General features: G+C 37.5%; 1 long non-coding RNA gene across 1 annotated transcript in view; it reads left to right on the top strand.

Annotated features, from left to right (window-relative positions):
- LOC114140247 (uncharacterized) overlaps positions 1-14,956 on the top strand; it is a 130,770-nt gene extending 115,814 nt beyond the window's left edge. Inside the window, exons 4-5 of the long non-coding RNA XR_003594527.1 lie at positions 12,842-12,955; positions 14,863-14,956. This is a non-coding gene — a long non-coding RNA (uncharacterized LOC114140247). The remainder of the gene's footprint in view (positions 1-12,841; positions 12,956-14,862) is intronic.
- Positions 14,957-16,101: the final 1,145 nt, after the last annotated feature.

Below are 16,101 nucleotides of genomic sequence, written 5' to 3'. Positions count from 1 at the left end.
CGGAATTCATGAACGCAACTTCAGGTGAACAGCATATCCTTACATATTCCTTACATGTTTGAAGATGTAAGGAATTGCTTCTAATAGTCATCTTATGTACCATATGGTGAAGGCTAACCTTGAAATCCTACTGCATCCGGACAAAACAAGAGCGATGTTTTCACTGCACTGTATCAGAGAAGGACATTATTTCCTGACCTGAAATACTAACCCACGTAGCCTACTAGCATTTATGTGGACGGAGGTCCGATGGTTCACACGGATAGGAGGAATTTGGAAAGAACTTTGCTATGGCCTCCTGCCACTTGATGATTCGCTTGCTGTACATTTCTCCTTTGAGTCTGTCGGTGTGTTCTTTGAAATAAACGGAGGACTGTTGCTCTACAGCACCTTCATTTGAATAGATACAGTCCTACTCTTACAAATGCCTCTTTGCATTGTCTGCAAAACTCAGTATTCACAAAGTAAATGCCTATTTCCAATTTCCGTCACCAAATTAACTACATGTCAACAGTATGCCATGTTGCTTGTAACCCACATCTAGATTCAGAAAATATATTCATGAAGCTTCCCTCATTCTTTGCTCTCAAGACTAATAAGAAAATCGCACTCTATAAAATGGACTAGTCATTATTTTGTGGCAGCATGTGATTGACACATTATTGGATGGCAGCCATACAGCTTAAGTTAAGTCCTTAAATGTTACATGGGTAACAAGCTAAAATCAGAAATTAATGGACTTTGGATAATAATAGATCAAAAGTTCACTTGTCTACAGGGTTAGTTTTAGTTTTGAGTTAAGTTGCTCTCATTGCATAGGGGAGGAGGGTAGGCATGAAAATCAAAAGCATCAAAGCAGCACTATTTGCGTGTTGGTAAAAGAGAAGATAGATTATATTGTAGAAAAATAAACCTGTCATGGTTTCAAAGATGGCTAAGCTATCCTCTAAGTCAACTGTAGCTCTTAACAACGGGAGGTAAAAGAGGTAGAAAGGAAGTATGTCTGATAAGGTTAATTGAAACAATTTCAACTTTCAGCTGGATCTGAATTACTGTGGTTAGGAGGAAGCAAAAAAATAATCACATTGCTCTTTGAATAGGGGCATTAATCCACACAGTGCAGGAAAACATAAAATCCCAATTCTAATACTTCATTATCCAAGCGCCGTTAATTGCATGTCGTGTGGGTAACGGGCGATATATGTGTTTTGCCATAGAAATAATGCACTCCCTTCCTCTTCTGGGCCAATTACAGCTAAAAAAAGCCCCACACTTTGTTTTCTGGTGGCTATGGGAAGGTGAATGCATGGACTCCTGCCAATCACCTGAACTAAAAGGCTTCTCAGCCCCACATTAATTGATTGTCAGTAAATACTCCGAGGCTGGTTAAAAGGTGACTCCTAATACCCCTCGAACTTTCGCTCTGACTGCATTAACCTGTCAGTCTCCCGCTCTGAAACCCCAGCAGCTCAGTAATTACACTTTCGACAATCATGCATGTGCCTAGTTGTGTAATTCCTGATTTGAAGCTCCCACCTCTTGTTATATTTGTGCTTTGCTTCACTCAAATTCCTTTTTTGGATAGGGCAAGCGGATGGAAAATAAGGAGCCCTGCATGTTAGGTGACTCATCACCAGGAGAGAACAGAACCACCAATGGGTATAAGAGTTCACACAAGAGCCAGAACTGTTCATTAACATCGACTAAGAGCAGGTTAGCTTTGTCTGGATCAGTCAATATGGCCAATTTGTTATTTTCTACTTCACTACACCCATTTGATAAAGAAGAAGGTAATTTTTTTCAGCTATTTACATTTTGATACATAACAGAAACGTGCAGCAGAACCATAAGAGTGTGTACAGTAGTTATAGTTCTTTAAATATTAAATGTTGGACATATTGGCATATAAACACAAACTTTGACATTGTGTGGCAATTTTAAGTAAGGCTAAAAAATATAAAATCAATCTATAAAATCAAGAGCTACCAATTTGCCTAATGACTAATGCAAGTATTAACAATTTTTTTTAATGTGTATTCATATTTTTTGCCAGCCCAATGAAAAGAAAGAGAAAAAACATTCTCTTTAGTCTAAGAAAAGTTAAAAGAAAAAAACATTCAGTATTTAATGTATTTTATTGCATTTTGTTAGAAGGAACAAAGATTTTATTTATTATATTTGCTTTTAAAATCTAAACATTTGCACCAGAAGAAACTGGAATATATATTTGGAACAAATAGTATATTTGGATGATAATTACAGAAATCTATATATATATATATATATATATATATATATATATATATATATATATATATATGCACTTTCCTTTTGAAGCAAACCTCAAAATGCCACATAAAAAAGAAAAAGCCTGTATATTAACTAAGCATTATTTTCTATAATCAATAAGTACCATGTTTATCCGTATATCACCGTTTACATAGGAACAAAATAAACAAAAACAAAACTTAACTAGGAAATACTGAAACAAAAACATCCAGATTAATGAAATACTGACATTCTAATCTGAATACAATAAAAGTTTTTAAAAAGTATCATTTTGATTGACAATAATCTGCTGTCCAAGACCTTTTGCCAGCTTGTCCACTCAGTAACGGTGATTCTCTTTCTTTATCCGCTAATGTTTTGGTGCTTCCAATTCAACTGTGTTTTGGAGAAGAAAAATCACATTGCACATTTATTACATACTCTCACATTTTGTTGCCTTCAGGTAAAAGATCAGCTCCCCTTGGATCCCTTTTTCCAGTCTTAGCAGCACTGTTTTAATATGCAGCTTGCCAAATTAATTTTTTTTCTGTTAAATAAATGTACATATGGCTCTCGGGTGTTTCACTTGGGACATAAAGTTTTAGAGTTAATTAAATCTAGCAAACATATAAAATTCTTTACATTAGAGAAAAAGAAAATATTAGCAAGACTTGAATCTTATTCCCAATGCAATGTAATATATCAAATTTAATTTCATTTAATGTTCTTTTTATAGGAAATAAAATGTGAAAAATATCAGATATGATACTTTAATAAAATTGCAGGACCTCTACACAGTTCAGCGGTTTTCATACCTTTGGTGTATTTTGGTGTAAATGTCTGACTGTACACTTGGATTGAGAGCAATGCATTTCAGTGAAAAAGTATTAAAGCCACTTATTAATTTCCAAACAAGATAAACATCTGCTTCATGCCACGCGATAAAAATTGGCCCTGCACATCTTCAATCTTGCAAAAAAAAATATAATAAAAAAAAAACAAAAAACATTTGAGTGCTTGTAAAGTGCAGGCATTTCCCCTAATAATGAATCCTCATTGCACCCCTTTTAACACTTGGTTGCATCACAGAACATGCTCTTGAGCTGAAGAGGAAGACGATAATAAGCACAAAAAGCCCGCTTTCTTCTTTCACTTTGTTCATTTCTGAATGCAGTTGCCGCTAAATGATACAATCAGGGCTAGGAATTAGCTTTGGCTACAGAGCTAACTCTTCAAGGTGGGCGGAAAGTCGCCGAAAATGGGCTCTAAGTCAGTTTTAATCCCCCACATCCACAAGGAATCTCAGTCGCAAAATGCTAAAAAGCATATCTTGTCCCAATGCCAAGATACCGTTCTATAAAAAGGACGCGAGGGTATAAAAATACATATTCTCAGTTAGATGTTTCACTGCTTACGAATGAGTAACACAGAAGTATTATCAACTGTTGAATTACAGATTAAATAGCGAGGCACATCCAAGCACAGCTGGCTTTTCTCCCCCTTCCGTATATGTTAAGCCCCTTTTCTTTAATAGAATGCTTTTAATCCAGACCCATGTTGCGCAGAGGAGTATTAAAAAAAAAAAAAAAAAATCATGTTTAGGAGATTAGCAGCAGAATCCTCGTTTCTCTCGCCAAAGCTGATCACTTGAAGGGCCTCTTTGATGCAGACTGCGGGGCAACGCTGACTCAAAACTTAAGTAAGAGTTTTGCTCTCGGGGGATCAGGGAGGGAACTGCAAGTGGAGCATTGCTCAGCAGTTTTTGGCCGAGGCCAGTTTTTCCCCAGAGCTCGGTCTGTACACAGCTCAGAGACACCCTTCTGTTAAATGCTATCAGAAATCCTCGCCTCAAAGTTCCGCTTTCCCGCTCGGCGGCACAAAATATCACCGCATAAGTGAAAACCTTCCGGCGTGGAAGACTCAAGCTGGCGATCTTATTATTCCCTGTCATGTCAAACATTTTCCATGATGTGTGAATTTTAAACAAACCCCGTTTTTAAGTATTTTATAAGATTTTGAATACTTAACGCTGCTTAATTGATCTCATGATGGCAGCAGAAGAATACGCAACAATCTGAGCATCTCAGCCCCACGGAAACGCTTCCCATCTGGCTCCCACCGTTCAGGCTGAGGTCCCGAGCGCACTGCAGAGCGGTGAGACTCAGGCAAACACCAGCGTAATTAACATAGTTATCTTGAGAGGCAAATTTAATTGATCGGAGACCCTGGTTTCAAAGACGCGCATGCTATGAATAGCAACGCAGCCCGTATAAGGCACTCAGAGACCAAGGCACTGAAAAAGAGAAGTGTGCTTTTTTTTCTGAGCTCATAGAATATTTAACTTTAGTCTTATGAGTTTTATCATAGAGTATGTTTTTCTTAGGATGGCTCGGTTTTCGAGTCCTTCCCATATCGGCTCAACAGGGCCAAAAGGCCGGAGTCCACCCTGACGACTCTGATGGCTCAAATTAGCATCCCTTCTTCAATTGTAAATGTGGCCGTTGACCGTCAGGCCAGAGGGTAGGAATGTGAATAGTCCATGTTGGGGGTGGGTGCGATCTATGATGGAGGCAGCTCTACAGTAGACTCTCCTGTAGGTAGTGCTCTTCACTTTAGTTTTGAAGCATACATGAAGTGTTTTTGGAGAGATATTACCTTTTGCAGCTGATCCATGATGTTGTGCTGCATTATCCAGGTCATTTTGCCAAATGTACATAGAGTTTGCAAAACATACAATCTGTTTCAAAAAATATGCAAAGGTTTTTCTAAAAGAAATTAGTAATGTTTCTCTTTGAAATAAAGCTAAGAGGGTATAACATGACAGTTTAGAAATAAACTAACCAAATTAATTGTGTTGATCCACCTCAAAAAAATCATGCAAAAAGTGTAAGCAAAAGAAATCTGGGAGACTTAGCACATGCAAATTTGCATGCAGCCTTTTGTGCTGTGGAGGATAAATAGGTGACTGCTTCACCTATTTAGTTCACAAGAACTAATGGCATTTATTTCAGTCATAATCTTGCGGGGGGTGACCAAGGTTCCATCACTATGTGACAGCTGGTCAGCAAACCTGGCAAACATGATTGACATGGCAGCACTGAATGCACATGTGCTTTATCAGGCATGCATTGGGGTGCAGGAGAGACGGGTGGACTTCCTGGTTGAGCTTGCAAAAGAGTTCGGTAACTCTCATGTGAGTGAGAAGAAGGCACACAAGGAGAAACTGCTTCGGCAACAACCTTCCACACCCAGCTCAGGCAAAAGGGCGAAGTGTCAGGTCAACCATCGATGCAGGATGCGTGTCCTGAGGCCGAAACATCGTCAGTGACCCCTCACACCCCCACCATGGACTGGTCTCCCTGCTGCCCTCTGGAAAGAGGTTCTGCAGCATCCGGTGCAGGCCCACCTGGTTCCGAAACAGCTTTTTCCCACTTGCCATCAGACTGCTGAACTCTTAACTGGACTGCACTCAAAAACTGGTCTCCACTTTATACCTTGCACATGTACAGAGCTAAATAACTTCTATTTTACTGTCAGTCCTGCACTTTATATTTTATATTTAGATTTATATTCATATTTTATACTGTATTTTATTTTACTCACAACATTGGAACCTCAAACATTATCCTGAGCCGTATGCAACGAAATTTCCTTCTGTATACACCCTGTGCATTGAAAATGACAACAAAGTCAGTCGAAGTCGAAGTCTAAGGAACAATTGTGCAACTGTGAGATGCGTTGAGGCCATTACCAGGGTACTTCTAAGGTAATGGCCCTATTTACTGAACAAAAGCACCTGCTAGATAAAATCCTTCAGGCCAGTTGGACTATCTAAGCCGAAATAGGTATATGTCAAAGTGGACTAACTCAAGCCATTCTAGTGCTAGTCTGCAAAAAGTACATCAATACCTTGTCATGTCGCCTTCTTTAACTTCTACATACAGTTGATAATCCACAAAAAAGTCTTGCATTTAAACCAAGAGTAAGTTGCTCGTCTGATGCTGTTGCAGCTGATTCCAAAATCATTCTGTGGAGTTAAACACTGGTTGGCAGCTAATGTGAGGTTCCCACGTCCTGTGGATGGATATAAAATAAAGGCCATCAAATCTTGATTCTGGTCTCTTCTGAGTGTACATTCAAATAGTATTAAGGATTCTTTACAGAACAGAAAGACGAACAGTTTTGCACAATATAGGCTGTTTTGGCACTATTTTTTATTTTTTTAACTTCTTTATATTGGCCCCAGTCGCTAAAGATGTGTTTACGTGAGCAAAATGAGCAGAAATCCAACCACACATATCGGTCTGACTCTAGTCTGTGAAATTATTAGCAAAGTGCAGCAAGTAGGTGCACCTGTTTGTAAAGTATTTTTTAAAAAACATGTTTTCAGCTGCTAAATGATCTTTTTCCAGATGATTTAGTTATTCCAGTTGCATGCCTTACAGCTCCGAAGCAAATTAAACGTTTGCAGTGCAGCGCTGATATCATCTCTGAACCTTTCACACATTTAGCAAATAAAGCTTGTACCTTAATTAAAATATCACAATGGGCATATTTTGCTAAATACGTGCAAGATTTGCCTTGACTTTGACTAACGGTAAAATTACATTACAAATGATTTTCACACCTGAACTTTGAATTTGTGTCACATTTGCTCAAATTAAGTTTTGATATCTTTGTGTTGTTCATGGAAAAAAGTGCAAAACATTAGATTTTTATTCTTGAACTTTTGTACTGTTATTGTGCAAAGTGAAATTCCGAAAACAGATTTACTGAAATTGAAACTAAATTTTTATTTCTTTTTGCAAAAACACATTTATCGATAAAAACATGTTGCTCTTGGATGAAGTGGTTTCTTGGCTACATCAAAACTGGTGTATTTTGGAAAAAGTTTTTTTGTATCATCAGAGTCATTTGATCAACAACCGGATGTCACTAATGGCAGAAACGATGACAGGAAGTGGTAAGAGGGTGATGGCGGGCATGTTTTTTTAATCGTTTATGTCGTGAACAATCGTATTCAGTCAGGATTATTAATCGCGACAATAAAGTTTTGCGCACATTTGTAAAGGAAATGCAGCTTATGACACGGATTTATTATACTAAACATGAACAGGAATAAATGCTGTAGATTTATTTATATTCTTGTTTTCTGATCCATTTAATTTGATTCACCTAAATTAAATCTAGTGCAACCAGAGAATAAGTCATTAGATTCCAGCAGTGTGTTGTTTAATTTCAGTTAAAAAAATAATAAAAATATAAAAAATCACGACTCCCATTATAAAGTTTTGCAGGCTCAAACTTTCCCAAAAGTCGAGAATACCGGGCTTTAATGGATCAACCCTAAAACTGACCCAACAGAACTTTCCCTTTATTCAGCAGCTACACGCCGTAAGCCCTGAAATACTTCAAAGCCAGTTTGAAAAGGCCTGATAAAACGCTGACAAAGAATGATTTCCATCTGCAGTCAGCAGACCTTGAACTTTCCACTTTTTGGCATAGTTGAGCTCCAAGTCTGGTGATGATTTAAATCTTAGCGCAGTTAATACACAACTCCACCTGTTCGCTTCAGTACCTCAATAAAAACAATAAGTGGCTGCGTAAAACATCATTCACTTTTCTGCTTTTGTTAGAGTTCAGTGCAATATTTCATTCTGCCCACATACTTCAGTCTTTGTTCCGATGCAGGTCACTCACAAAGAGCCTGACATGTGTGGCTTTAGTTCAAAACAAAACGCCAAACCTGATTTTAAAGGGTATAATTCAAAAGGCGCTCACTGAATAATAGATTGTTAGCCGCTTCATCAATGTCATCTCCCCCCAACTCCCCTGCTTCTGTTTAATGATGGCAGATAAAAAAATAAATATGTTAAAAATCCTTTTGTTTTATAACACTGGAAATAAAGAACATCAACTCAGGGATTTTTATTTATTTATTTTTTCTAAAGTGTAACACATCTGCTGTGTCTGACTGCAGAACTTATGAAATATTTGCCAACATGCATTTTTGTAACAGATGCAAAATATTTGTTTCTGTTAAATGTTCGATTCTGCTTTGAACGGAAGTTTGTTATGAAGTTTAGAAGGAAGGAGGACATTTTGGAAGAAAGTTTGCAAGAAAGGAAGTGTGGAGTAAAAAGTAAAAAGTTTGGAAGGAAGGAATTTCATTCGGAAGGAATTTCAACATTATAATTTTCTTTTCCCTTTTCTAGAAGTTACTAATAAAAAGTCTCCTGTTTTCCCAGCATGTTTATGTACGTCCAAATCTTCGTGTCAATGAATACTGCAGGTTCAGTACCTGCTGGCCTAAATAACATAGAGGTCATCACAGCAACTAGGGGTCACGAATATCCCCCCCTGGGCCACATTCTTTTATCTCATTAGTGCTTTTTTTCAGCTATTTTTAATTATGAGATAAACCTCAACCTGAGCCTCTGTGATGTTTGTGCTCTGCAGGTCTCCTAGTCAGAAAACAAGCTTTACAAATAGCTAACATCAACACTTTCTCTTAAAGAAGGAACTTCTGAAGAAATCTCTGGACTTCTGATCCATACCTTCAAGGTATGCGCAAAATACCGAGCCAAAAGAAAACAGCGCTGATCTCGAGGCAACCAATTTGAGCCTCAGTTTCCACCTCCTCTGCTCTAATTGTCTGGCTGCTGCCGAGTCAGCCATGTCCTCATTAAAAACATGTATGGAAGTCGGTTTGAAATCTTAGGATTTTACACTTTCATAATATTTTTGGGGGGTCAAAACTCCTGGCGGGGTAACAGAGCCCTGATTATTGGCAACCCTGGTAAAGAAAAATTCAGAATGAGAAATTTGAGGAAATTTACATTTATTCAGCGGGGAAACAACTTTCATGTTGACAAATAATATCTCCTGATATTCGTGCAAAGTTCGTCAACTTTGCACGAAAGTTGCAACTTTTCATCGTGCAAAGTTGACTTTGCACGCTGAAAAGTCAACTTTTCAGCGTGCAAAGGAAAAGAATGTGGAAATTTCATAAAGGAAGGCTTTTCTAACCATTTTAGTTTTCCATAATTTGATTGCTTATCAGAAATTAGAGGCAAAATGCAAACAAAATAAGAGGTGCCAAACTTAAGTGGTTTTAAAAATAAATAGTGCAAAGTAGGCTGCACTACAAGGCTGTATGAGGGAGACAGTGACAGACATCCTCAGTCCATCTGTGCTTGCTAATTATGCCAGTATCAGGAGCTAATTAGAAGGGGAAAAATGTGGAAATGCCAGATGCTGAATGCCCAGATCAATCAGTCTTGAATATAAAAGTAGCTTCTACAAGTTGGGTTCGATTTAGCACTTGGTGCTTGTTTCGATCCGTTGTGAAGGTGAGCTGCTTTCTCAAAAAGGTGTGTGTAAAGGTAGAACCCAAACACCGAACTTAAAAACTGAGAGTGCTCCACACTTTTACGTTTTTTCTTCTTTTTTCACTTCCTTTTGATCAATTGTGCAGAAAAGACCGAGAAGTAAGATTGCTTTCTGTTTCGCCTGGCTACCATTATCCGAATGGAATGGGCACAGAAAGTTTCCCCCATTAATCATTGCTGCGACCAAGTTGCTCTTAGTTTTTTTTCTTTTTTTTTTACCCCAGAACCCCTGCCCACCCCAACACACACTCTGAGGTGAGACCGGAACGCGGGAAGCGCTACCTGAAAATGATATTTGAGCGTATTGCGCTCAGATAGACACCTCAGGGACAAATAAATACAAATAAACACGAGCTTCCCGCAGTGCCATTGAATTCACAGCTTGATCTCAGCGGGATGAGACCTGTGGAAAAGCTAATCCCGAGGTGTGTAGATGATGTGGAAGGAGACGGGTGGGTGGAAGCGGTGGTGGGGGGGATGGGAACAGAAGGCATCTGCACTCAGTAACTCAAACCAATCATTAGGTGAAGACGGAGAAAGAAAGCGGAGTAATTTGCCGGGGATCTGATGTTGTTCAGGTTACTGATGTTCTCAACGAAAAAACACCAATGAAAAGAAGATTGGAGCAGTCTGTCAGAAACTACCTGATATATTTTATATATATATATATATATATATTTATTTTTTAAGTCAATTAGGCATTCGTCCAACTGTATCACACACCGTAGGGGCTTTGATGCATACTTTTGAAATGCTAAGAGGGTAAAATCAGAGCTAATGTTGCTGAAAATTAAATGATATTGGTATTAATTCAATCGCATCGCGAGGTGCTTGATTTTCCAGATCAGTCGCGTACTCTCTGGCTCGCGAACTCCGTCTTGACCTACTTTCTGATAGAGCTGAATATCAAAAGATTCTTCACCGTCTTACTCAACCTGAACACTTACTCAAAAAGCAAAAGAACACAGATGGATTTTGCTAGATAGGAAGATGATTTTTTCATATTCTACCATTGTGTGGTAGACTATAATCGAATATGGCAGAGAGAGGTGAAATGTTTTAGAAAAGGCTGGTATACATGTATACAAGGTCCAGTATCAAAGAAAGCTCAAGTATACACTTTATTTATTTTTTTTAGAAAATGCTTAATATTGTAAAAAGTTTTGATCTATTATTGAGTTCAGGTGTTCCAATTAGTTCCATGGTCACAAATTTATAAGGTCCAGGACACAGGGATGCAGGCTGCTTCTAAACATTTGTGAAAAGTGGATAGATTTATGCTTCCAACTTTGTGGGAACATCTTAGAAATGACCCTTTAAATTTCTTAAGCGACTGCACAGCAGTGCACAAAGTAAAGTTCATCGAGACATGGGTGAGTGAGGTTGATGTGGAAGAACCTTACTGGCCTGTAGAAAGTCTTGACCTAAATCTGTTGGGAAACTTTCAGAGCAGAGACTGTGGGGAATTTCTTCTTGTCTAACAAACTCTGACCTTAAAAATCTGCTTAATGGAAGGATGGGCAAAGACGCCATGCAAGAAATCTATTTCAGCAGTTAAGGCTGTTATTGTTACCAGAGGGACGACATTACATTGAACGCCGTGGATTAAGATCTCAATGTCATTTAAATTGTTTTATGTTTTTAAAGGCAAGTGAGTGAATACTTTTGGCAAGATATAATATTTAATCATAATCGAACTGCCTTATATATATAAGTACAGCTTTTTAAGATTCATTTATTTTAGTTCCCTCTATAAAACAAATTTCCACATTCTTTTTTTTAGATAAAAAAATTGCTTCATTGTAAAGCTTTATTAAACTGGATAAAGTACATCTTTTCAACAACCAACTTTAGCAGTCCATGTTAGCCTACAGAACTCAGTGTTGCCAAGTTGAGCTAGCAAGCTCGGATAGCAATTACAGCTAGTTGTTTTTATTCACAACTGCCCTTCCGTGATGATTTTTTTTTTAAGCAAAAATATGCAGTGGAAAACATTGCATATTTTTCTGAATTTTGTCACATCTGGCATTCCGTAATTAGTCAATATGTTCAGCTCTTTTAGTATTTCTTAGATTTACATTCTTGTGTTTTAGTTTTTTTTCCCTTTTACTGTTGTTTCAGAGTTTTTGTTCACTTTTAATTTGGTGTTTTGAGTGATTCTAGTTAGAATGTGTTCTGTTTACTCATTACTGGTTTGTGCTGACCTTAGAGTCCAGCTTCTTTCAGTTGCACTGCGTCAATTAATCAGTGCACCTGGTTTCTATTCTGCAAACACTCCTTCTTTGTCCGAAACCTTTCTTTGAGCTTTCCTTTCTATCTGTTTGCCCTGGACTGTTCTCTCCCAATCCGATATTTTCCACACATCATTCTTGTTTATTGTAGATTAACATTTTCTTCTAGTTTCCAGTCTGTCTGCTCACTGAATTTTCATCCTCCCCAAACAGTTCTTGTCACAGACCCATTTTCATAACAAGCAAAGATAATCAGAGTGAGTAGAACAAACATTTTTAAAATAGTTTCAGATATTAAAGAAAGATGCTCAAACCAATGTGGCCATATGTGGTCAAAGTTACCCCTGCATCCTTATTTACCAGAGCTGTCAGTATAATTAAATGCTTGAAACAATTTATCAACCCAAAGGAATGTTAAATTTAAGAATTGCATGAAATAACTCCATTATTGTACTGCATTTTTTTCTTTCTTTTCTGTCAAATGTCCTTTTTTGTGTGGTTTGTTTTAGATCTGTCCAACAGTTTTTTTGCCCCAATCTGTTGTTTTTATTGTTGAATCATGAACACTGACCTCAACTGAGGCAAAGGGGGGCCTGCAGTTCTCTAGGTGACTCCTGGATGAGTTGTAAATGCTTTCTTGGAGTAATTTTAATAAGCCAGCCACTCCTGGGAAGGTTCACTATGTTTCAGCGTTTTCTCCATTTAAGGCCTAAGTTCACTGCAGTGTCAAAGCCTTAGAAATTGCTTTGCGACCATTTTCAGCCTGTAAGACGTCAATGAGTTAAGTTGCTTGTTCAGATATCTCAAGATATTGGCAGAATATATTATGTTATTGTTTTCTTTCCTTTCTTGTTGACTGTTATAACTTGTTTGCTATGAAACATTTAAGAGTGAGTGACCAAAATCAAGTACAAAAAAAACAACACATCTCAACTGTTCTGTGTCCTACAGGACCTTCAAATCTTCTACATCGTTGAACACCTATGGCCAACAGATATCGCCAAGCAGACTCTAATGGTGGGACCAGTTTGTTTTACCATCCAGCTACATGAAACATCACCTGAGGTAGGTCATCAACGGCAAAAATCAACGTACAGGGTAGAGAGTTCACTTGGAAAAATTAATAATGCCACACCCAATTCATTTTTGTATAAATCTAAAAATTATGTCCTCCGTTTGGGTTGCGCACTTTGATTGCTTAACTTATGCACATTTAATATCACATCACAAGTTTAGAAGACAGCGGCAGGATGTGACATCCCAAACATCTTAGCAAATTCAACAGTCAAGATCAACACATTGTGAGTCTTCAGTTCCAGAAATGAGCATGATCTTGGTCTTGGTGATTTCTAGTACTGAAATTGTCAATAGCATCTATGAAGGCTTGTGAAGTACTATATCGGATACATTTTCTGAGGGTTTTCTTTTAATTATTGAACATTTGTTTGATCTGTCTGTGCCACATTTTTCACCCAAACCTGGTCTGTCTTTACAATTCCCATAAAATTTGTTCGTTTCTAGATGAGTCTTTGAAAGTCTCACTCGCACATTTTATGGCATGGCATGTCACACAAACTGCGTGGAGTTTAGTCAAATAACTGCTTTCAATATATTTTTGTGTGTGGGCATCAAAAAATAAATGTTGGCATAGTTTGAATCGTTGAGTGATACAGTTTGCTGAATTGAACGTGTCAAGAAAAACATCAAAGACGTAAAAGGTTTGCAAATGGCTGGAAGTTGTAGAACAAGAAGACAGGGATTATATATATATATATATATATATATATATATATATATATATATATATAATGTTAGTTTCCTTTTCAAGTGCAAATCTTCCACTCTTTACCAACGTTTGAAGATTCATAACTCGATGCATTTTCTAAATAAACGCACCTGACCTTACCATAGGCTATAAAGACTTACTAAGTGTCTTTTGTTCACATTTGGACACAAACATGGGTGTCTATTTCAGCATTGGCTTCTTTTGCATGAATATCAGTCAGCAATTTTGTTAAAGTTGTGTTGAAATTCATCATTAATGGTGAGATCTACAATGTGGTTGATTCAGTACATTGTTAAATTTGGTTTAGAGGCTAAACACCCCTCAGCTTGTTCATTGGGGGGATTCAGAGCAACTTAAAGCAACATTCGACCACAAATCAGGGGGCTTAAAACTCTCTCAGTGCCTGCTTCAAAGAGCTGTGTTATTATGAGGCTGCAGGATAACCAGCTTTGTTAAAGAAGGCTTTTGATGTTTTTGTTGTTTAGTAAAACGGCCTTGAGGAGTTACAGATACGGCTATACCTGTTGAGCATATGTAGCATTTACTCACAGAGCTGTTGCGTAAAACAAAAACCATATTTTCCACACTTGCCTCTTTCAAGATACTTTGCTTTTCACTTAAACTGCAGCTGACTGCAAAACCAGCAACTTCATTCATTAATGATGTCCGTAGACATGCCTAGAGCTTTGTTTGTTCCTTGGCAGCCTGCAAACTGAACCGAGTTAACGTGACTTCTGACCTCTCTACAGATGAACACAGATGATGCACAAGGATATAATGCGTTCCATGCACCCTGATCCACAATGATTGCCGCCTGTTGTTGCAATTATTGCCAGATGAATGCAGGGATTTATTAACCTCAGGAGTCCATTGCCGAAACACAAACAAACACATTATCTTAAGTGGCAGTAATAAGTCGACCTTTACTTCTTTTGTTCAACATGCTCAATTTAGTCTCATCCACAAATCCATTGTGCCTATTGCGCTGACTTATGTGCATTTATGGAGCAATGCCTCTGAGATTATATGATGATGAGTCTTAGTTTGATTAATTCACATTCAGATGTGAAATTAGTTATGTATCTTCCATATTTAAGCTCCTGCTCCCCTGAGCTGTCTTCTATTAGCATACAATAATTTTTGGCCCACTTTTTGCAGCTCTTGATGTGCCACTTTATTCTTGCAGATTTTTATTTCGAAAGCTGCGCCAGGACCCAGAAAAAAGGTTGGACATAAATTTTGATTCAGTCTCTGGCCCAGGGATTGTTTTTGGTTCATTTACATGCAAATGTAAATAGTGAAAATCTTTTAAAATGTAATTTTCATGATAAATATAAATTTTTTATTTTATTTTTTTTACTTTTGCACTTTAAAATCTTTGCAAATCCGCCACACAGCTCAATGCTTGCACAGGAAGTATAACATTATTGGACGATTGACACCAAAAAAGTATTTTGAAGTACGACATAAACCAAAAAGTTTGCACCCTTTACACTTGTTTAAAATATAGAAATATTAAAAGGTTGGACATATTTTCTGCAGAATAACTTGATACAATGTCACGTTTCACATAATGTCGTCAAATGGAGAGAAGATGAGAGTTTAATACCTGAACTTGACCATGTCAGAGAGACTTAAGCATGTTTCTAAACACCTTTCATAGTAAGTACTGAACACTGCCAAGCATGTTCAATAAAAAGATTGTTTTACAAGTTCTTTTTTTTAGATAAAAAGTAGGCCTGTCAGCTTCAGCACATGCAATTAATCTAAAACCTTTAACTTATTAAAATTACATAATGCAGATAAATCATTACATCTTTGGACCTACAGGCCTCTCTCCTTAGTTCAAAGTATTACCACCTCAAACCAATGAATTGTATTTGATGACATAGTGTCAGATATAGGGACTCGTGTTTATATTTTGAGTTAAACACTTGAATTAAACCCGCTGTAAGAAAGACTCGAACACACATTGTCTCATGTTATAGACAGTGAAAGCAATCCAGAAACAGCAGCTTTGTTGAGATATTGTGGAAATGATTTAACATTTCCCCTCTGAGTTGCCGTGCTGTATACAAAGGACTAGTTATGGTAATATTTGCAGGCTGTATGGCTTCTGTGTAATGGTTTTCAACTGTGTTTGGCAGCAAAAGAAGTCAACAGAAGCTGCCAGCCAGCAAACATTTCCAGGAACTAGGCACCAGACTGCCACTTTGATTGCAATATATACATTTTGTTTTCTGTAATTTTTTCTGTGGTTTCATTCCATTCATGTTTGGAGACGAGGGAGCACTGCTTACATGCACAGCACGATTAATAAAAAGTTTGATTAATTATGGAGGAAACACATCTCTGTCTCCCGAGCTTCAGCTCCACACAATACAGCAAGACCATATGGTCATTATCATAATTAGTCATATAATGC

This window comes from Xiphophorus couchianus, chromosome 24 (genome assembly GCF_001444195.1).
Source record: "Xiphophorus couchianus chromosome 24, X_couchianus-1.0, whole genome shotgun sequence".
NCBI classification, from domain to species: domain Eukaryota; kingdom Metazoa; phylum Chordata; class Actinopteri; order Cyprinodontiformes; family Poeciliidae; genus Xiphophorus; species Xiphophorus couchianus.
The sequence above is the reverse complement of the archived record's forward strand: the minus strand, read 5'-3'. Positions and strand labels throughout refer to the sequence as shown.